Below are 23,391 nucleotides of genomic sequence, written 5' to 3' on the forward strand. Positions count from 1 at the left end.
TCATGATTCTCACACCAATATTGTTGCTCGAAATGATAGTGTGGAATTAAATATCACTTATGGAAATTATCTGACTCTCAAGGATGTTATGAATACTCTGATGAAAAATCTTGTTTTGGGCTATTGATGGTATGTTTATAGGAAAATGTTATATTACCAATGGTATGTTTAAGCGTAATGTTGAAATTAATAAAGTGAATGCACATGTTTATACTTTGTGTAATTTTAATATTTGGCATACTCGGCTTTGTCATATAAATAAGCCTATTATTAATAATATGAGTAACTCAGGCTTAATACTAATTTATCTTTAAATGAGTTTATAAAAATGTGATTATTATAGCTGTTAGCGATACTTTTTGAATAATGATACGTGTGGTTATAGTGCGGACATGCTAAAGAAGTTACTTCTTAATTAAAATCGGTTAAGTTTGTGGATTTGAGCGGTAAAACTTAAAATCTAAACGAATCCATTGTCGGTGGACGTAAGGATTGAAAAAGTCCCTCTTGGATCTCTAGCACGGTTATAAAACTTTGCTAGATGATTTAATTTTATTTAAGCTAATGCGAATAAATTAAAGAAATGTAAAATGAAGGAAATGAAAGTACGAGATTAACATGGGTTTTGGAAAAAATGGGTACTTATTGATATCAATGTAAGTCAGAATACATATGTTCAAAGTAAATAATGAAAATGATTGCAATTCAAATATTTCTATATTAACATATAGTTAAATATTGAGAAAATAACATATGAATTGAAATGCAATAATAAAAAAAATGAAATTCAATGACAAACTCGGAGTCGCAATAGATATCTCGATGGGGCGTTGATTTCGATGTCTGTTTGAGATCCACGAGATAGTCAGTTGGTAAGGACAAAATTGATCTAGCAAATTTCTGATTGTAGTAGGCAAGCATTGAGCAGATTTGAGCTTGACTTTGGAGGACTCGTGTGAGAGCTTAAAAACATAGAATTCAGTAAAGCAAAATGCTAAAATCAATTTAAGGGAGTCAAGCATGAATTCATGTAAAAATCTGGGATAGAAACAAGGTTTAGATGCTTGGGAACATGAAATTAAAAACCGGACAGATTGTGCAAAAAGCTGGAAATATAATGTCTAAAAAGATTTGAGATGCAAAGATTAGCTTGTAATTTAGGATTCCAGATACGGAATTAGGAAAAACGAATGGCTAAATTCAACTTGAGGAAGTTATGAACAAATGTTTAGAAAGGATCAAAAGCAAAAATGGAGTTTAAACTGTCTGAAATGCGCTTGGAAAATAATGGATAGATTATGCTAAAAGCTGGAAAAAAATATTTGAAATGTGATTCTAGCTAATGAATTGATGACTCTAGGCTTAGGAATGATAAATTAAATGGAAAAAATTGAAAAATAGGTACGAAGGAATTAAATTGAAGCTAAAAAAGCTAGAAAAATGAAATTAGAACTGCGAATTAAGAAGAACAAAACTAAAAACTAAGAACTACGCATTGGAACTTAAGAACTTAGAAGAGAATTTTGGGATGGTTTTGATGTGTTGAATGAGTGAATGTGTGAAGACTTGGGATCCTATTTATAGACATTATGGGGTTGAGAGATTTGTGGGTTTCGACATCATGATCAGAATAAGAACTCCACGGCCGACTATGGAGGCAAATCTGCAAAAGTTCAAAATCATACTACGTGGAAGTTAAAAAAAAAACCTCTAAAACCCAATGAGGGCAAGTGGTCCCCATTGTTCCCACTGTAAAAACAGATACAATGAATTAATTATATTAACGAGTTTCTTAAGAAAATCATATATGAAGAACCATATTTACTATAATATAATCAAGATTCTCATGTATTGAAGAATTCAAAAATTGTAACATATATTTTCCTACAAATACCATTCAAATACGATTCACTTTAAAATAGCTCATATGTATAGAGAGAGAAAGAAATGATCAAACCTAACATATAGTAGATGTAGATCATGTCAGAGATTAATATAAAATATATGATTGGGCCTTAACTATTAGCTCGAGCTTTTAGTTCAATCGGTTCCATAACATGGTATCCGAGCCTCTAGGACCAAACAGTCGAGGGTTCGAGTCCCGGCAACCTCATTAATATGCGGAATTAAAAACACATGGCAGGATAAGCATGTGTTGTGCACCCTTAGCTATTTTTAATTGTAATTTAGCTATTTTTATGTAATATATTTGTTGTTTATGTGCTTAGGAGGGTGGTTGGCGTCATCTTTGGTTAAAGGTTGAGATTTGACAAAATTTGATGGATTACGTATCCAATGCATTTTGTTATCTTTCATTAGGTTGCAGATGGGTTGGTGAACTTTAGTTTAACAATGAGCGAGTTCATTTGGTGGGAATCTTTTCCTACTTTCTGTAGGAATATTTTCGTTAATAATATTCAGACCCGACTTGTCTTAAATTCTCTAAGACTTATATCAATAGTTTCCTTAAGACTTAAGAAAATCTAACTCTATAAAAATTATCACCCGAATAAGACCGTTGATCCAACAAAAGAACAAGTACAAAAATACCTAGCCAGCCACAACCATTTAAATGTGATGGTTCAGGTCTAGGAATTATATTTATGGTTGCCTCTTTTTCTGTGGTTTTAGTTTCTATATTTATTATATTTATTTTTGGACCCCTCCCTTATGTTTAGATGTGTGCTTCGATTTATTTAGGCCTAAAATTATTTTCGGTATGTTTTAAAATTTAATTACTATATTATTAATTTTTTATTAAATATTGCTTTTAGACCCCTCCATCTTTATGCCTTCGATAGGCGTCACCTTGTCCATGTCCACCTGGGTTTTCCCATTTAATGGGTTGGTTGCTTGGATATGTAAAGATGATGAACATTAATTTTGCTTTGATATTATTCCAGGTGATTTATAACAAATCTATGGAGGTACTTGGAGTTCACTTGGTCAGTTGTTGTTAGATCTAAGTTTATTATGATTATTGTTTTTTGATTAAAGGTGTGGTACGAGGGAGAGGGCAGGCATCCCAACTATGTTGGTACCCCAAACCGTAGACCCAAACCAGTATTATTAAATAAGAAAAGAGAATACAAGTGTTCAAGAATGAAAGAATTAGAAAACATCAAACAAAACGATAAACATATCTCTTTCTTAAGTTACAAAGATAAGCCAAAGCATAGTAATCTGGAATCACGTCCTACCAAGTCGCCCCATTGCTTGTACGACCAAAATTTGCCAAAAGGCTTGCCACTTGATTACCCTCTCTATAGACGTGTGTAACCGCGAATGTCATGGATGAAACTTGGGTTAGGAATTTCGTCCAATCCGATCGAAGGGTCCATGGAACAAGACCAGAGCCACTGCATAGAAGGCCGACTACAAAGGCCAAATCACTTTCCAACCAGAGATGAGTCCAACCCAGATTGAAGGCCATATTGATTCCATAGATTGCAGCAATAAGTTCCGCGGTATAGGGGAAAGAGATCGGGATTGGGAAGGCAAACTCTCCAAGAAAACCATATTGTGACGGAATATACTCCCGCCGCCTGCAGATCCTAGGCTACCAGTAACAGAGGTGTCTATATTTAACTTAGTCCATCCCGACGGAGGAGGCTGCCAGCAGATTGGAATTACTTTAGGAGCTCTGTGCGATCGTCGACAAATGCCAAGTTCATTAATAATGTGAAGTTCAGTAGTAGAGTTCCACATTCCCCCTGCAACAAGCTTGTCAGACTCACGAATAAGACCCCAAAGGCGTCACAATGCAAGGTAGATTTTTGGCGTCTCATTGCAATCTGCGGGCTAAAACGCTGACAATGGCTAAGGCCCATAGTGTTGCAATCTGCGGGCTAAAACGTTGCTTTAGAGCTTCATTAACCAGAACCACCAGTGATGATTCTGTGCAGATCTTTCGGTCGAAGAGCGTACTGATCCCAATCCAAATCTGTTTCGAGAACTGACAGGAAATAAATAGGTGGTCAGCGGTTTCCTGTGAACTACCACAAAGCCCACACCAGGATACAATTAACAGACCCCTGCGACACATCCTGTCATGTGTTGGAAGCCAGCCAAGGTACTCTCGGCAGCAAACCATCAACCGAGAAGGAGGAATAGTGTGTTGCCAAATGAGTCGGCACCATCGCTGAGCTATTTCCGGCGGCCTGAGCCAAGCATAAAAGAGTTTTGGAGACAGACAACAGTCACCAATGGCTTCCAAATGCAAATGTCAACTGATTTTGAGCCCTTTCTGACATCTAAAACACGAAGAAGGACCTCGTTTGGAAGTTGAGGCAGGCGAGCCACCCATTTTCAGTTAGAAAATCACTGACATGTGTTTCACATTGCGTTTTTCAGCGTCGCTCAACCCAACCTGTTCCGCAACAGTAGGAGAAATCCAATTACCATTCCAAAAACTCAAGTTTGACTGTAATCTAATCCACCAAGACCTATGCGCTTTCAACAAGCCGTGAACCCTGCGAACTGACCCCCATATAGTTGAATTGATCACCACACGAGGCATGCCAGCAGCACTAATGAACCTGGATGGGAGAAAATTAAAACAGAGTGAGTCCTCTTGCATTATACCCCAAGCAATCTTACTATGCTAAGGAACAACAATAGATTTGCGCTTATCCATCGAGCCGGCCCAGATGAACTTTTTTATATATTTAGATAAATGTGTGAGCATAGAGGAAGGCCATTTCTAGACAATGAAGGAGTGAATACAACTCCCAGTAATAGCAGAATTAACAAGCGCCACACGACCAGCCAAGAGACAAGATCCTTTCCAGCGAGCAAAGTGGGAGATGATTTTATCCATTAGCCCTCGAAGGTGTTGCTTGCGAGGAGAAGCATAGAAGAGCGGAACACCGAGGTACCTGAATGGAAGGTTACCTTGTTTTATCCCAATTAACCTGGCAAGATGTGTGCCTCTGCGTTTGCTAATGAAGCTTTCCAAGAAGATGTCAGATTTCTGCCAATTGACCTGCTGACCAGATATATAACCATATAAAGAGAAGACATCTCTGATAGTTCCCCATATTAGCCATTGTAGCCTGACAAAAGAGAATCACGTCATTGGCATACAGAAGATGAGTGGAAAAATTGGCAAACCGTGAGTACTTCATAGCTTACAAACCCCGTGAATCAACCAAGCGCAAAAGCCATCGGCTTAGAAAATCCTCTGCAATGCCAAATAACAGTGGAGAGAGCGGATCTCCCTGCCTGAATCCCCTGGAGCATTTGAAGTATCCAATTGGTCCCGAATTTGTCAAAATGGAAATACGGGCTGAAGAAAGAATGTTGAGGATCCAGTCGCGAAACTACATTGAGAAGCCAAAAGATCCAGAACCTCGAGGATGAAATTCAAATCAAGAGTGTCAAACGCTTTTATGATATCAACCTTGACAACCATGTTTCCACCAAAACAGCGCTTTTTCAGCATATTAGTTCTTTCTGCAGCAATTGAAATGCATTGATGTATGTTGCGGCCAGGTATGAACCCAAATTGGTTGTTGGATACAATACAGGAAGCCACAGCTGACAACCTATCGGCGAAGATCTTAGCGATGATTTTATAACAGAAATTACTCATTGCTATTGGACAGAACTGATCAATTGAGATTGCATTTTCCATCGTTGGGAGAAGAACCATTAGGCTTGAATTCAACCCGGGTAAGATTGAACCTGAGCTGAAAAAGCTTTTTACCACAGCAAAGACTTCCTCTCCAATGATGTCCCAGAATGTTTGGAAAAAGGCCCTTGTTCCAATCGTGGAATTGTCGAACGAACCAGCGTAAGATCCCCCAGATAGATAGATCTAACGGTAACCGACAAGACATTTATTATTGAGTGTAAACCGACAAGGCATGTTCAATCCTATTGTGTTTTTAAAGGATTGAAAACATTAAAACATGTTCTTTATATGAAACTAAAATGCTTTATCTTTGTTGATAGGATTAAATATATGTTTGACTTCTATAGTATCCAAAATTTTGCCTATATGTGATATTATATGCCCCCTCATTAAAATGGCGCTCTCTGTGTACCTCATGTCAATATCTCTAGGCAGAAGTAAGTGTGTCTCGCACTCATGATAATCAAGTGAAGAGAATATGCGGAATCAACAACTTGATTAAGTTCTCATAAAGTATTATAAAATTGTTAAGAATAAATGTTAATCAAGTTTGCGGTTAGGAAAATTAAATATTTAGAAAGAGCCTTTACTTAATATAACTTTCCAACAAATATTTACTATTCTATTATCCAATGATAGAAACCAGCAATAATACTGATCAAAGACAGAGAGATGAATAAAAATCTGAAAATTCCTCCATTTTCTTCCCAACTCTTTAATTCTTCTACACCTTTGTTTCACATTTCTGGATCCCAATTGATGTTGCATAATCTCGCCAAAAAGCTAATGTCTAACACCAGGTTCGACAATAGGGCCATTCTCCAGCTGCAGTTAAAAGAAGAGTGTCCATGCAACATAAGTAATCATTAATCTCAACTAGTTAAAACGGCTGGATGTGGTCATATTTATGGCCAGATTCCATACGGTTCAATTAATCGTGTGTATATATATATATATATATATATATACACACGAAACATGAAATTGCCATAACAATATAGAATTGAGCAATGCATTATCATGAGACCCAGATGACCAGAACAGAAAGAACCGAACTTTACCAGTAGTAATGGAGGATTATGCTCTTCTATTTCAATTGGTTCCTCTTTTATAGGATGTTGAAGAATAGAGGAGCTAGCTTTTGCATCCGTTTTCACTTTCTTTCCTGCATTAAGAAAACACCATAAACATTATTTCTAAAACATAACATAGTTGTTTATGGGGCATTAATCATCATATTTAATGGGGAAATGTCAGGTTCAAAGTAAATGGCTCTTTGTGAAATATGAAAGGCTAAACATACAAGAGTTCCCTAAATTTGGTCTAACCATTGGCTTCGCCTCCTGAATTTTGGAGATATATAGTTAGCTTTGTTAAAGTAATAAGTACATTAAACAAGTTGACGAGACTAATAAAACACTCTTAAAGTTTGGAAACCAATTTGTTTCCTGACCAAGTTCAAATGCCACTTATATATTCAATCACTATGAAATTGATCTTAAATGAGGGGATACAAGAAATAGACTATGATGATCATTAATTAATAGTGTTAGAAATTTCAGACACAAAAATCATTTTTGTTGCATTTAGTATGCGCAATCAGTACGATTGATTCCTTCTTTTGGGGACCCGAAACTTCTAAGGAGTAGCAGGAGAAATCATTTATAATCATGGTATATATATGACATGATTTTGACAGGAAGGAGGAAGTTGCCATAACAATATAGAATCGAGACATAAAATTAAGCAAGTTCACAAGGCTAAATAGATAAAGTGTCTCTAGAGATGTATTTTTCTTTCTGAACTTGCTTAAAGTTATCTATGACTCTTTAACTTACTTAAATCTATTCAATTTCAATTTCATAGATGTAGGGATGGAAAGCAAGAAATCGACTAGGATGACTTAAATTAACAGAAAGAACCTTTACCTTTAGTAGAACCTTCTGGATGATTTTGTACTTGAATTTGAATTTGCTCCTCTTGTATAGCAGTAGGAGGAGCATATTCCTTCTCACAAGTAGTAGGGTCAAAAACCATAACATAAAAAACCAGATCTCCATCATATCTGAAAACCAAGAAATCCCCAATTTTCAAGTCGTGATCTTTCACAAACTGTTTCCAGCCATCTTCAAATCGTCTTCCATTAATATTCACAGGCCAAAGCTTTTCCCCTTTTCGGCTTCCCAGCATAGCTTTCTGACATTTTTGTCCGTTCAAGTACTTGGTGAAAGAAACTGGAATTAACTGCAAAAAAAAAAAGCAAAATTAAAATGATAATCTGTTGTTTGATCAAAATAGAGGGAGAAACATAGTGGTTTTGGCTTACAAAATTATCCTCAAAACCAGGAAAGAGTGGCTTGAAGAAATGTGATTCATGGAAAAGAGTTATAGCCATTGTCTTTCTAAAATGTCTTCAGCTAATTTTTTTTGTTATTGAAAGCGTGCAGAGAACATGTTAGGTGTTGGAATATATATATATATATATATATATATAAATGAAATTACTTTAAATTTTGATAGACACATCCGTTGAGGAATAGTAGTGTTCATTTGTGAAGAGTCATGTTGGTTCTTGAATACACATGTTCATGCTTGTTATGTGTTTACATTGTTCCTATTTTTCTTCTTCCCTAATAATGAATTTACTAATGTTCAAAATTCGTTTACTTAATCTGTTGTATCCTCTAAGACACATATGTCAATAACGACCAAATATGTTGTCTAACTTTATTATTTTTATTCCAGTTTTATTATTCATTTTATTTTTTTAGATTAATCAAGTCTAACAATATTAAGATAGATTAATTGTTTTGTTGATTTCCAAAAATACATTAAAAAAAGAAAGAGTAAGGTAAATATTCTTGCTTAAAGAGGTTGGCTTATTTTACTATTTACCTTTAAAATAAGGTTTTATTTTTTGTTTTGGTTTTTAAATAATATATATTTTTTTGAAATTTTGTGTTGTCTGTTTCACAATTTTTTTTTATTACTATTAATTCTAACATGAGCAGTATTTTTTTTTTGAGAAATTGCTTGTAATATCATTAGATGAAAAGAGAAGTACAACAAGCAAAACGTAAGGAAAAAAAACTCACATGATTACAGATAAATACAATATCCACGAATCTAACATGAGCAGTATTAAACCTTCAGATTAAATCTTCAAGTTATAAAATAATATTGAAACTAGAAAGCATGCTAAAAATTAAGATAAATAAAGACTAGCAGGGGTTGTCTCTCTTAATTCAATTTTCCTATACAGATGGTGTGATTTATATTTTTATAGCTTTATCCAAATTTATTTTTTAGGAAAGATAATCTTTAATTATTGGTCGTCAATCAAGTTAATTTTCTATATCATAGTTTAGTTTTTTTTTATAAAAAATACTTATAACTTCATTAGATTAGGTGTTGGATTTGGATCAGAGCGGACAATATCTACAGTACGATGTGTGGTTCGGGGACGAACCAAGCGGAAGCTGGTGGGCTTGTAACGACCCGGTCCGGAATGGGTGGTGCCGGGGTAGAAGGTCTGAGCAAGGAGCGGCCCTAAGGGATGACGATGGGGCAGGAATGAACTGAATCCCACATCGGAATAGAGAGGGAGTGATTGGGGCTTATTAGTAAGATGAGAATCCAATACATGCAGACGCGTTTTAAAGCCGTGAGGCCCAAGGGGTTGGATTTGGACTAGAGCGGACAACATCTACATGGTATTGGACCAGGGTGTTACAAACAAGAAAACAACAGTATTTGTGCCAACTTTTGTCAGCCTTAGTGAAAGTGTTCAAAAGTTCACTGATGTGAATTTTAAAAAGTAGCAACAGAGAAAATTTTGTTTTATTTAATTATACTTAACTTAGCTAAATGTGATGATCCTACTATAATCAGAAACGATGAGATAGATGTTGTTATGGCTTCAATGCCATGAAAGCATGTACACATTTTGATTTCCTTTCCCCTAATTATATTCCAGTCCGGCTCAATTGGACACTAATAACTAAACTCTATTTTGGCCCTTCACCCTTGGATTAATGTGTAATCCAATCCTATGGTTAGAGGGAATTTGATAATTAAACAATTAATTAACAGATTTTGTTATTATTTATTTTAATAATCCGTAATTATCCCTAAAATCAAGTAACCCAACACATGCAAAGAGAGAGAAAAAGACAGATCTTTGCCTTCTTCCAAAACCAAAAAAATTCAACAGATGAAAGCAATTGGTAGACATGATGTATGAGTTATTTTGGGAAAGGAATGAAATTTCTCAATATAAATTTGTGTATATACATTTGTTTTGAGACTATGTTTCAATGGAATTAATTTGATGAACAATTTGAAAAATAATAATGCCTATTCTATAAAAGATGAATTGATATAAAACAAAGTTTAAACTTTCAAATCATTGCAAATTTAAGAGAGCTTATATACACTATGCTAAAAAAACCTTTCAGATGATGGTTAAAAATCATCATCCCGCAAGATATAAAACTGTCACGGGCTCACTTCCATCTGTTGATGCTTCAGATGATTGTCACGTTCTGTCATTAGTAATAGCTTCACATGACAACGACCAAATAACGATATCTCATCTGACCACTACTTATATACGGATTATCTAATAACAACTGTCACATAATATATGTTCTCATGACACCATTTTTTAAAATAATCTGTCAAAATATTAAGTTAAAATGGAGGTGTTATGTTAATGTTATGACAATTTTTGTTTTCTCGATTGTCATCATAACGTACTTCACATGATATATTTTGTTTTAAATTCTGTCGTTGGAACATAATTAGTATGACAGTTTGTTATCAGTTATTTATCGTTAGATAGAAAGTAAGATGACATTTTCTTATAAGAATTTTGTCATTGTTTTTTTTTGTTTTTACCTCTTCCATGAACATGTATATATAACCAAAATAGATTGAAAATAATGTGCAAATAACCTTTATATATAATAATAAACTTGTACATATGTGAGGATCACAATCCTAACCAAAGGTTTCTCATTACAAAACTAACATTTAATTATATAAGAAGCCTAAACACCTAAACTTTGAACCTCCTGACTTGTTATGCCCATTCTTTGCATGTTTCCTTCCATCCCTTTGCTCTCTGCAACATAAAATACACAAGTTAATTGAAGTGCCTCTATTGTGCCACACACATTAATAGCCTAATTAGGGCCATTATATGTAATTCATATTGACATAAACTGAGGGTAAAATAAATGGCTCACTAGAGATGCATGAAATTCTGATAGCTCATCATCTGCGGTTTATTGAAAATAAAGTAATTCCTACCATAGAGAGATATTTTCTGTTGAGATCGAGAGGAGACAAATAAAGTTAAAAATAACTTAATAACAGAAGATCACAAGCTACCATGCACCAACCATATCTGTAGGCATATGTATAAAATTAAAGGCTGCCCAACAAACCCGAGGGTGGTCATCTTGAAACGACGTCAAAAGCATATTCACAACTTGATTCAAATAGTATCCCATCATAAAAGTAAAGGATTGACTTTTCTACTGTCAATAATTCAACCAACAACATAAACTCGAGACATTTCTAAGTTAAAAATAGACCTGTTCATCGGCTGGGTCGGGTCGGGTCTAATCGGGCTTGACATATATTTATTTCGTCCAAGCCCAGCCCAGCCCGCATTAGATTCACATCGGGCTTGGGCCGGGCTGGGCTGAGTTAAAGAAACTAATTCCCAAGCCCAGCCCAGCCCGCCCAACTAATATATATATATATATATATATATATATATATATGTATATATATATAGGGGTGTGATCCAGTGTGACAAGGGGTTAGGGTGTGACAATGAGCTTATTGTGTGACATAACAAAACTAAGTAGTTTTGATGATAATTGAAAATGGCAAGGTGGCAAATTTGTAAATAAAATGAAAGAGATGATAGAGAAAATTGTTTTATTTATTTTCTTTAAAATACATTTTCTCGACATTTCCAACCTCGTTTTTCGAAATTTTTTATACTATTAGACTCATCTAAATTAGACGGTCATTTTAAGATCCCTGAAGCTCAAGTAAAAAAAATTCCGGTTAAACGGAATCCGGGTGGGCGTTTTCTGGCGAAACAAAAAATGCCCAGAAAATTCTCAAAAAATTCCAAAAAATGTAAAACATTATTCTGAAAAACTTTAATTCTTGGGAAGAAGCGAGATTTCTTACTGTTTAGTCCCAATAAAACTTGTTCCTTAATTTTATCCATTTTACATGCTTCAACAATTTGTTGGGTCAAAATCGTAAGGAATCTCATTTTGAGCCAAGAATTAAAGTTTCTTAAAATGATTTTTTACATGTTTTGAATTTTTTTGCTAATTTCCTGGACACATTTTTTGTCATACTTAAATTGTTCTGACAGTGTACGAAATTGTTCAAAATCAGTGTACCATTTGTTCCAACATAATACTTATATTGTTCCAACAGAATAATTACATACACCTTTGCGGTTTTATTTGGGAAGAGAAGATAACTTCATCTAAGTATCGCACAAATCAATCACAAAAACAGAATAATTTGTGCTATTAATTAGCTAAATTTCTATAAGTATTTGCAATTTAAAGATTGAAAAATAATTCTTTTTTCCCCAATAATTGAAATTGGAATAGGATGAGTATGATGTGAGCAGCAAATTCGTGTATATTATTTATACCACAAATACAAATATAAGATGAGATTGCAATACCTTTTGGTTGTTTCTTGATTAAATCTTTCAGTTCAACTTTTTCAAGTAATAAAATCAGTCGATTCTTAATATGTTTTTAGATTAAGGGATGATTATTTTGAAAACCATCTAGGCACAAAATCGACATAAAAAATTATAGACCATCCCCAGTAGTAGAAAAAAAAAATCAGAGGATTCATAGAATGTTTTTAGATAACAGAGATTGTTGACGAAAACTCACCGATTTCTGATCGGAGTCATGGTTTGTTCAAGGGAAGAAAGAAGAGAGTCATGAATCGAAAATATTAGAGAGAGAGAGCCGCGCATTAGAGAATGCGAGACAGAGAGAGAGAAGTGTTAGAATTTTAATTTAATTAAATTAGGATGTTATTTGTTTGGTAATTGGAATAAGGCTATTATTCCCTTAGAATAAGAAGTAAGGGAATCCCTCTCTATAGCCTCACTATATATATATATATATATATATATATATATATATATATATATATGTGTGTGTGAATAGTTTGGTGACTTCTTTTGGAAGGTATAAAAAAAATTTGGGTTTAGTCCCCATGGCACGATGCAAACTATGCCAAAACTGGGATGTAAAGCGAGGATCCCTATCAGACACAATGGAAATAGGAATGTCATGTAATCTGACAATCTCACTAACATAAAGTTCTGCAAGTTTATCCAGGGAGTAGTCCATCCTAATGGGTAAAAAGTGGGCTGATTTGGTCAATCTATCAACTATGACCCAAACTGAGTCATGTCCACGTTGAGTACGAGGAAAACTAGACACAAAATCCATGGTGATGTGCTCCCTATATATTTAAACTGTCACGCCCGAACTCCAAAATTTATAACAAAAAAATCAACCTAAAATCTGGCAGCATTTCCTCTAAAATATGAATAACCCAAATTTTTTTTATACCTGCCAAAAGAAGTCACCAAGCTATAGATATATATATATATCTAATACCATCCTCTTCAACAATAATCACACAATATATTCTTATCTCCAAAATATCATATCCCTCTAGTAACAATACAAATATCATTTTATGTTAATAAGTACAAACGCAAAATTGGAGGTAATCCTCAACAAGAGAGTAATCTAAGTTGGCCCAACCTCTTCTATGACTTACTGAAGATCCAAAAACAGCTATCTGCTATGTTCTAGCTACCTCTTATCAGCTTATCTGAAATGTTTAAATAAGAGGGGTGAGTATAACACAAACTCAGTGAATGGATAAATATATAACAAAGGGGAACAATACATGTTTTTCATACATAATATGTACATGTTAAAAATCATAGCTGGATAAATAAAGTTTGTAAAAACGATTCAAACAACTTTTCTAAGATGTCTCGTTTTCTGAATAATTTATGTCATAAAAATAAAATATATCATATCAAAACATTATCATCTTAAAATATCATCATACACCCAAATACGTATCCTAAAGATTAACTTCAAGGGGCGAACCACGTAGGGATGACAAACCAGCCCCCCGAAGCAACCATAAATCATCCACATGAAATCTACATATTTCATGTATCTCATAACTGAACAAGTGGGTGGGATCCCGATATTTCAAATCTCATCAATCAATTCTGTCATACGCATGCGTAGAGCCAATATCCGTCATCATCATCACAAAACTATGGAATACCCGTCATCAAAGGCATGATCTAAAGATCATAACTTGAGTGTATAATGTCATTTATCCAGCTTTCTCATCAAATACATTTCAAAATCCAACACCAAACTCATAGCATATATATACATACACAATATATATATATATATATATATATATATATATATATATATATATATATATTTATTTATATATGTAATTAAAACACAAAATACCATGAATTGTTCCCAAATTTATTAATCAATATATACTTTGCTTGAAACATTTTATTTAGCATAATTAGAAAGACATACTATAAATATAAAGAAAACAACATTGTTATATAATTACACACTCACCTTATTGTCCAAAAAGAACCACTTCTTTTAACCTTACAAGTACCTTATTGTGTCTCCACATGTGCTAGATCATCACCTAAAATAACCACAATCAACTTTATGTATTTAATAATTCTAATTCACCACAAAAATGCTAAAATGTATGCTCAGGTTTCTAATTTTCTTAACCTCATACAGTATCTAACTTCACCTAGTCCTAAGCTTACCTAAATGTGAATTTCTATGTTAAATTCCTATGCTATAAACTTGAACAATTCATAGTAATTAATCTGTTGAGAATCTAACAAAAAGTCAAGAATTAATCTTTCTCAAAATAATATATAGAGCGTGGTAAAAATAATTTCGGCCGGAAATACCTTTGCCGGAGAAACTCGCCGGCCGCCGGAGTGTCGCCGGCGTGAATCCGGTGACTGCTGGAAACTCTCCTCGCCGACACGAGTTCAATGGTGGTGGATTCGTAGCTTAACTCCTTACAGTTTGTCTGAATCGAGCCTTTGATGGTTGAAATCCATAATACCCAAAACTTGAAGTTTATCTCTAAATTTCAGAAATTGATAGATGTTTTGGCGTGCTTGAAAGGAATTACTAAGTGCAAAGAACAAACTGATTGTGAGGAAGATTGATGGAGATAAGGATGAAATATGACGGTGGTGATGTAAGAGAGGAAAGAAAGAGATAGAAGAATGGTGAGTGGAAGAGAAATGAGAAATGATAAAATGGGGAGTGAAGGGCTGCCTCCTCTCTTTATTTATTTATTTTTTTTTTATTCCTAAATTTTTATTTATTTACATTAAGAGCCCATATGTTATAACTCTTCCCCCGTAAAAGTAAATATCATCCCGAGATTTACATCTCCAATGGTGGAAAAAAGATGTGGGTACTGCGAACACATGTCTTGCTCTCTCTCCCAAGTTATTGCCTTTTCTAGAATGGTTTCTCCACAAGACTTTTGCCAATAGTATAACCTTATGCCTTAAGACTTTCTCTTCTCGAGCCAAAATCTCCACAGGTTCTTCCTCATATGTCAAATCCTCTCTCAACTCTACCGATTGCTTTGTAAGAAAATGAGATGGATAACTTCGGTATCTTCTCAACATTGAAACATGGAAGACATCATGAATTTTTGATAACTCGGGTGGTAAAGCCAATCGATATGCCACTGGTCCAATTCTTTCTAAAACTTCATATGGACCATCAATTTCCCTCGTTTCCCGAAGCGCAACACTCCTTTCCAAGGTGAAATCTTTAGAAAAACTTTATCCCCCACATTATACTCAATATCCTTCCTTTTCAAATCCGCATAACTCTTTTGCCGGTCTTGAGCCACTTTTAACTGCATGATTCCAGGACCAATTAGTTTCCTTATTGCCCTTGACTTGTTGCATCTGCTTGAGTAAGGTGGGGACATAACCTTTTAATATGTCCAGTTTCTCCATATTCAAAGCATCGACCCTCTCGTCTACCCCAACATTCTCCACTATGGTACCTACCACATGTAGTACATTGAGGTCTATTTTGTTGATAAGACCTATGTTCTCCACCTAGCCTCGATTTTTGAATCTCACTCAAGCTAGTAACTGGCTTTCTTACTGAGCCCTGACTCATCTGTGATCCACTTCCCCCTTGATATGATCTAGACTGACTTCCTCCTGCTCGGTTCCCACTTGTCATCTGAAAAGAACTGCTTCCTCTCTTGCTTGAAGTGCCAACAAATCCTTGAGAAAAATCAGCTTGGTTCCTCTTCTTTTGTAGATCTTCTCCTTTTTCCTTAAACAACTTCTCAACTCTTTTGGCTTCAGCTACGAGTGACAAAAAGGTATCTCCACCACGCAATGGAACTTGTAAACGAAATTGCACATCACCACCATCATGTTTCATCCTTATCTCCATCAATCTTCCTCACAATCAGTTTGTTCTTTGCACTTACTAATTCCTTTCAAGCAAGCCAAAACATCAATCGATTTCTGAAATTTAGAGCTAAACTTCAAGTTTTGGGTATTATGGATTTCAACCTTCAAAGGCTCGATTCGGGGGCGCCTTTACGTCTTTAGAAGGTTCTAGCGCGGATAAGCACACGCATATTCTTGGCCAATCTAGCCTATTCTCATCCAATATCATCCATTCTAGACCTATCTCACCGAAGGGACTCTTCTAGAACTCTCTAGGGGCAGATTTGGGGTGGTGTTGAATGGAACATTCCATTATTTCGTCCTCCCACGCCCAGACTTGGCATAACAACTACTATAAGTGGGGCAACAATGCTACAAACCCATAAGCTATTTTATGTCAAGATGTGAAAAATAAATACGTTGACATATTGGGATAAATATCAGCCATGGCTACTTTAGGGTATATTTCACAAAGATCCAAAAACTTCATATTTGCTTTCAATAAGTTAATCCGGGTCAATTTGTCTATAACCACACGTATTGGCTGAAATGATTTTATGGAACAACAACGTTTGTGAAATTGACTATTGATACCATTGATGCAAGCAAGACAACCCGAGTGACATGATGTACATTATTGATAAGAAAATCATTTTTTATTGCATTTATATTATATATAACCATATGAAACATATATATATCATTATGTGGGCCCTCCTCCGCCACTGAGTAAAATCGATGTAAGGTCCTCCTCCAATTCGTCACGAGCTTAACGAAAACATGTAGGTCCTTCTCAAAAACAACTCGCCTAAAACCCATGCATTGTCCAGTTCATAGTAAAATCCCTAAAGTTCTGCAAGTAGTGCCGTGAAAATACCCAATTACACGTGAACTCATCATCGATCCACTCTCTCTCTCTCTCTACGTTTCTGATTAGCCCACTTGTTGCCGTATACCTGCGATTTCCTTTAGAGGCCCCGTTTGTATTAACTTTAACTCATCCAAGCTCTGGGGGAATCCAATACACTAGAACGTCCTGCACCCTGTTGACCATAGCACAATGCTTAGATTGGATGGCCTGAACCAATTCATGAGCCTGGCGTTTAAGGAACAAAAATTTGTCAGGGGGTTTTACCTTATTTTCCTGAAAAATCTGTTAATTTTGCTGGCGCCAAAGCCACCAATGAATGACTGAAAAATCATAGGCCATTCAATCTCTTTGCAAATTTGTTTCAACATAATATTATCGGACACCCAGCTCATGAATGGAACCGAGTAAAAATTCAACCTCCAATCTAACGCGATGAAGCAGTCCCAAACCCTCCTAGCTGATGAGCAATCCTGCCCGTGTCTGTGGGTTTCGACCTCCTGACACACTAAGCAACTATCATCCTAATCGAGATGCCTACGAACAAATAAAATACCTGATGCGTTCCATTGTCTGAAGTTTCCTAATAAACTTCCAAGTGGTCTCCGCCTCAATAATATTTGCAGGATTCGAGGAGCATCGGCTCAGCGAGTAAGCCGAAGGCACTGAGAACTTGCCTGTGTTATTTGCCGACTAGACCTCACTATCTTCTTCTAGATTATCCTTGAACAGCACTATCGATGCCAACATAAAGAGGAACGTCACTGGTAGAACGTGCGATAGCCATTCCAAATCCTAGTTGTTCGTCCCCAACTAGTAATAGCAACTGGAGTAGAGGCCACTGCATATTCGAAAATTCAATTTTTTAAAATTTAGTAAAAGAAAAAAAATAAACCTTGTGATTTAACCAATTTGTAAATACAGTCTTTAAAAGTTTGCAAACCGAAGTCTGTATTTTGTGCAATTTAAAAACCTGGTCATTCCCTCAAAAATTATTATCATGACTATCTACCAAAAATTAACGAGACATTTGGTATTCTATGAGGATATGGATATGGATAAATGTTGGGATAGGGATAAAGATAAAAGATGGGGATAAAGATAAAAATAAGATAAGAAGATTTATTATCCCATGTTTGATATGCAGGACAATGATAAGATAAAATGATTCATTTTACTATATTACCCCTATTCAAATTTAAATAGAAAGTATATATTATTGTAGTATCAATGTGGATCAGAATTAATTAAAGGATAAATAATTTATTAGTCCCCCACTCTTTACTTAACACACTGTTTAGTCCTCTATTTTGAAAAATACATTATAAGATACATAACTTTACTATTAACCTTTTGGTCTTTTTGTATAATTTTCTTTAGACTTGTAACTGTTATAGAGTAACATGGTCATTAGGGATGGCAACGGGTAGTGTACCTACGGGTACCCGACACTACCCGACCCTAATAGAACTACCCGTACCCTGTATAAAAGGGTATGAGACAGGTATGGGATCAAAATCATTACCTGTTAGGATAATGGGATGGGTATGGGAATACCCCCTAGGGTACTCGGTACCCGTTACCCGTCATAAAAAAAATATATATATTAATAAATATCATTGTTTTTTAGATGTAAGACATGAAATTTAAACCCCAACCATTTATTTTTCAACAATTGAGTGATACCACTAAGCTACTTTATTCTTATTAATTAAGGTTCAATTTATTCAATTTTTAGATTGATGATTTATTAAATTTATAATTTGTTAAATTTGTAATATTTTTTATTTATTGATTCTTAACGCGTAAGGGTACCCGCGGGTAATGGGACGGGTACCGGTAATTAAAAAATAAAAGGGTAAGGGTTTGAGATGCAAAAAGTATACCTATTAGGGTAATGGGACGGGTACGGGGTAATTAAAAAATAAAAGGGTAAGGGTTTAGGAATGTTATTACCCGCGGGTACCCTACCCGTTGCCATCCCTAATGGTCATTTTATATTGTGTTGTTGCTGTCCTAAAAGCTAAGATATGTTCGGTTAAAAATCTACAAAAATAGTCAAAAGGACCAAATGGTTAATATTGACAAAAGATATTTAAAATGTGTTTTTCAAAATAGAGGGATTTAACAGTGTGTTAGATAAAAATTAGAGGACTAATAAATTATTTACGCTTAATTAAATTTAAATTATCAATCTAACTTAAGAAATACTTGCAACACTATATTAAATTTTCAAAACACAAAAAATGGAATAACTAATATATTTAAAATGATAGATTAAATTTAATTTTTTTGTTACAATAAATTTAATTAATTTTATTCGACATTGATGCTACAATAATATATGGACAAATTTAGGTTTTTAAAAGTTCAAACTTTAAAATTAACTTGAAAAATAATTGGAACACCTAAATTTTCAAAATACAGCAAATAGAATGAATAATAAAATTTAAAGGACAAATTAGGCGTTTCCATCTAAATATGTTATCATCATGTCTTATATCACCTCCCACTAGGTATAACTTTAGTGGGATAAGAGGCTTATCTCTCCCTAGTCTCACTCTCCTATCTCCCAACCAAATATGTGACATTTTTTTTATCCGTATCCCACCTCTTATATCCCTTCTAACAAACACCTTGTAAGCGATTTAAAACTTTAAAAATACAGACCTTGCAAATTACCCAAAGTACAGTCTGACGTTCCAAATTTTCTAAATCATACATATTGTTTGATTAAAGAATTGACTTACATATCATTTAACTGCAAATTGCATGAAAAAAAAACTTCTGTTTCCAAATCACAATTTATTTTTATATGTTTCTCTTTAATTTATGTTTTTAATATTTTAATTTAATTGAATATCATTGTGATAAAAATATAAATCATAATAAGATAATAAGAATATAAATTATTTTTGTGACTATTTACCCAAAAAAAATGACAGATTCCAAGCTATTAAAAATACGGACTTTGCAAAGGTCTGACATCGAAAATTAACTAAACCGCAAATATTTCTTGACCGGAAAATTTGACTTACATATCATTAAACTGCAAATTTCATAAAGCATAGACTAATATTTGCAAACTTTTAAACAACCAAAATTGTCTTTGCAAATCGGTTAAGCATGAAGGTTTATTTTTACACATTCCTCTAAATTTGGAACTGCATATATATCCTTCACGTCCTTAACATTAAATTATTTAACGTTTTCATCTTGGATTTTACACCCTACTGAGCCCAAATAAGAAATTTGATCATTTATATGGTGTTCATTGTATACCAATAGGATTGTTCATTTATAAGAAAATTTGATATTTTTCAAAATAAGATATTTCTAGGGTGGCAAAACATAGAAAAATGATTTACAAAATGGTAAATAAAAAAGTTAAAATATGTTTTTAAGTGTAATTTTCTCTTTTTTTCTTTATGGACTAAGTTTATTTATTGCAATCCAAATTGGGTTTATGGGGACTTTAGTAATGGGAAGTGGACGAAAACTGCCCGAAAACCGTCAAGGATCGCCGATCGAAGACCCTCATCCTCGATGGAGGAACAGGTCTTCAATCGAAGGTCCTTTTGGACTTCGAGTATTTTAAAACTTCAAAATGATAAATCAAATAGAATTTGATAGAATAAAGTGAAACGAACTAAAATGACTCAGAAAACGGGGCACAGGTCCTTAGCTCGTATCTCGCACAACACGTCGTGTGACGCCCACCTACACCAACTGTTACCTAGAATGTAACATAAATTCATTAGGGCCAGAAAAAATTCGTGCTCACAACTATGTTCTTATGACGAATATATTGGTTCCCCACTAATATATCTTTTTATGAGGGAAAAAATAAATTCCCCACAGAAATCTCATGATCAGTGGCGAATTACATATTCCACATAAATCTATTAATTTTAGTGGAAAATAAGTTGTCCCACTGGATTTTTCTCCCAAAAAGAGTGATTCTCCCCACAAATCTATTAATTCTAGCCATGGCTGATTTGACTTCCATCTGTGTTTAACACCTGGAAACTTTTATCTAGGATCTGTCACTATTCTACCTAACAAGGAACCAATGGATGCAAAGTTTTCTGACACATCCCTATATATTAATGTTTGTGGAGGTTTTGTCTGTACAGTACAGACAGAAAACTAAGGCAAGAAGCTGTTAGGAATAATTGCGATTACGATAAACGAAAAACAAGCAAACACACAAAAATTGTTTACCCAGTTCGCCACTCAATTTGAATGACTACGTCTGGGGGCACTACCAAGCCAGGATATTTTACTATAATGAAAGATACGAATTACAGAGAAAAATGTTACATTTATACTCCTCAAGAAACCCTAATCGTCCCAAACCCTAATCACTGCAGTTGGACCCATCGATGTAGTTGGGCCTATCTTTAAGTCTCAAAAAGCCCAACATAATCAAATTCTAACTTTTCATATGGTCAATGGTTGATTGATGGGGTCAAATACATGAATATCAGAATTAACTGTAAAATTACAATTAAATCATATGACTAAATTTAATTCTTAATATGTCATTATTTTCTATATACTATAAATAAAATATGATTTTACATCTTAATTTAAAAATTCTAGACCCAATTCATAAATTCTAAACCCTAGAAAATATTTTTTGATTGAAAGCCTGGTGCATGAGAGAAACCCTAGAAAATATATCCTAGACACTTAATTTATAAATTCTAATTCTTAAAATATATTAAAATTGCTGATTTTACTAGTTTGACATAATTCAAAATCATTACTTGACATTGTTGTAAATAATTTTTCAAATATGAATTTCTGTGTAAATTTCCCTTGATGGATTTAGCATTTAATTATTCTATAATTTTCTGTATTTTTATTATATTATCATATATTAGTCAGTATAACTTTTATATACATATACTAACATATTACACTTTAACAACGACTTTCAGGTTCACTTTTTATCATTGTTATTATTATTATAAAAAAAATGAATTCAATTAAATGAAATTCATAACTAAAATGATAAGAAAGAAACATGCATAACAATGCTTGAGTGTTCAATTATATTAAATTGGATAATAGTTGTTCTAAATGCTTAGTTAAAGTGCTGTTGATGCACACTTAAAACATTCACTGTACTACCTCTAGAATGTACAAGCAGATAAATAGTAAGAGGTGTTCATGAATCAATCTAATGGTTAATGGATCGATCCAATCCAATTGAATCAGCTTGATGTGTTCAGATTAGCATCGACTTTAAAGATTATTAAACCGGACTAAATAGCAAATAAGAGGTTCCAATTAAATTGAATCATTGATTATTGAACTATTGCTATCCGAGTAAAAAGTTTTAAATCAAATACTTAAATAAAAAGAACTGACTAAAAGTTTTAAATGGAATACTTAAATAAAAACAAATTGTTCAAAAAATCGTGCCATTAATTTTCACTGAATACAATTCTAGAGATTACAATTTATAGATTGGATTTGTACCAACTTATAACCAATCTGATACTCGGTTAACTTTTAATTCAAATCCAATGGAATTGCAACGTTTTCTGAATTACAACTTTTGGCTTTCATTAGATAAGATTATGTAAACCTTTAAATTCCTAAAATTCATAACAATGCAGCTGTATAAAATTAGCATACTCTGTAAGTTCAATTCTTCTTTAAATTTCTCTTTAGAGGTTCACTTTTTTTTTATTAAGCTGCTAAAATATTACATTTTAAAGGTTGATTTTAAAAGTTCAATTGAGAGAACCAAGTTACCATATTACCATAGTTTTTATTATGGCAGTGAAGATCCAAAATAAGGACAGTACAGTCATCACCAGCAATGGCTACCAAATATAAGGTAAACTTTTGTCACTTTACCCATGATTATATAAACACCATTAGTATACTTTGTAAGTTATTCTCTCAATTAGCTTTGGCATAATTCTTCTTTAAATTTCTGGGTATCATAATTCTTCTTTAAATTTCTGGGTATCATACTTCTTTAAATTTCTGGGCAGCATCTTTAAATTTCTGGGCAGCATACTTCTTCTTTAAATTTCTGGGTACCATAATTCTTCTTTTAAGTTTCTGGGTAGCATAAGTCTTGTAAGTTCAATGGCTTCAATTACGACAGAGGAGCTTCACGCCTTTCATTCAATGGATCGAGAGCTCTTCTCTCGCATGGTGTTTAATTTGATTCGAGACCCAGCAGAGTCTTTACTAGTCATGGCCATGTGGCTATGGCTTGAAACAATTGGCTATAAAAACATTGTTATCAAGTTCGTCCCCCTC

The sequence above is a fragment of the Euphorbia lathyris genome, chromosome 8, assembly GCF_963576675.1.
Source record: "Euphorbia lathyris chromosome 8, ddEupLath1.1, whole genome shotgun sequence".
Taxonomy (NCBI): Eukaryota; Viridiplantae; Streptophyta; class Magnoliopsida; order Malpighiales; family Euphorbiaceae; genus Euphorbia; species Euphorbia lathyris.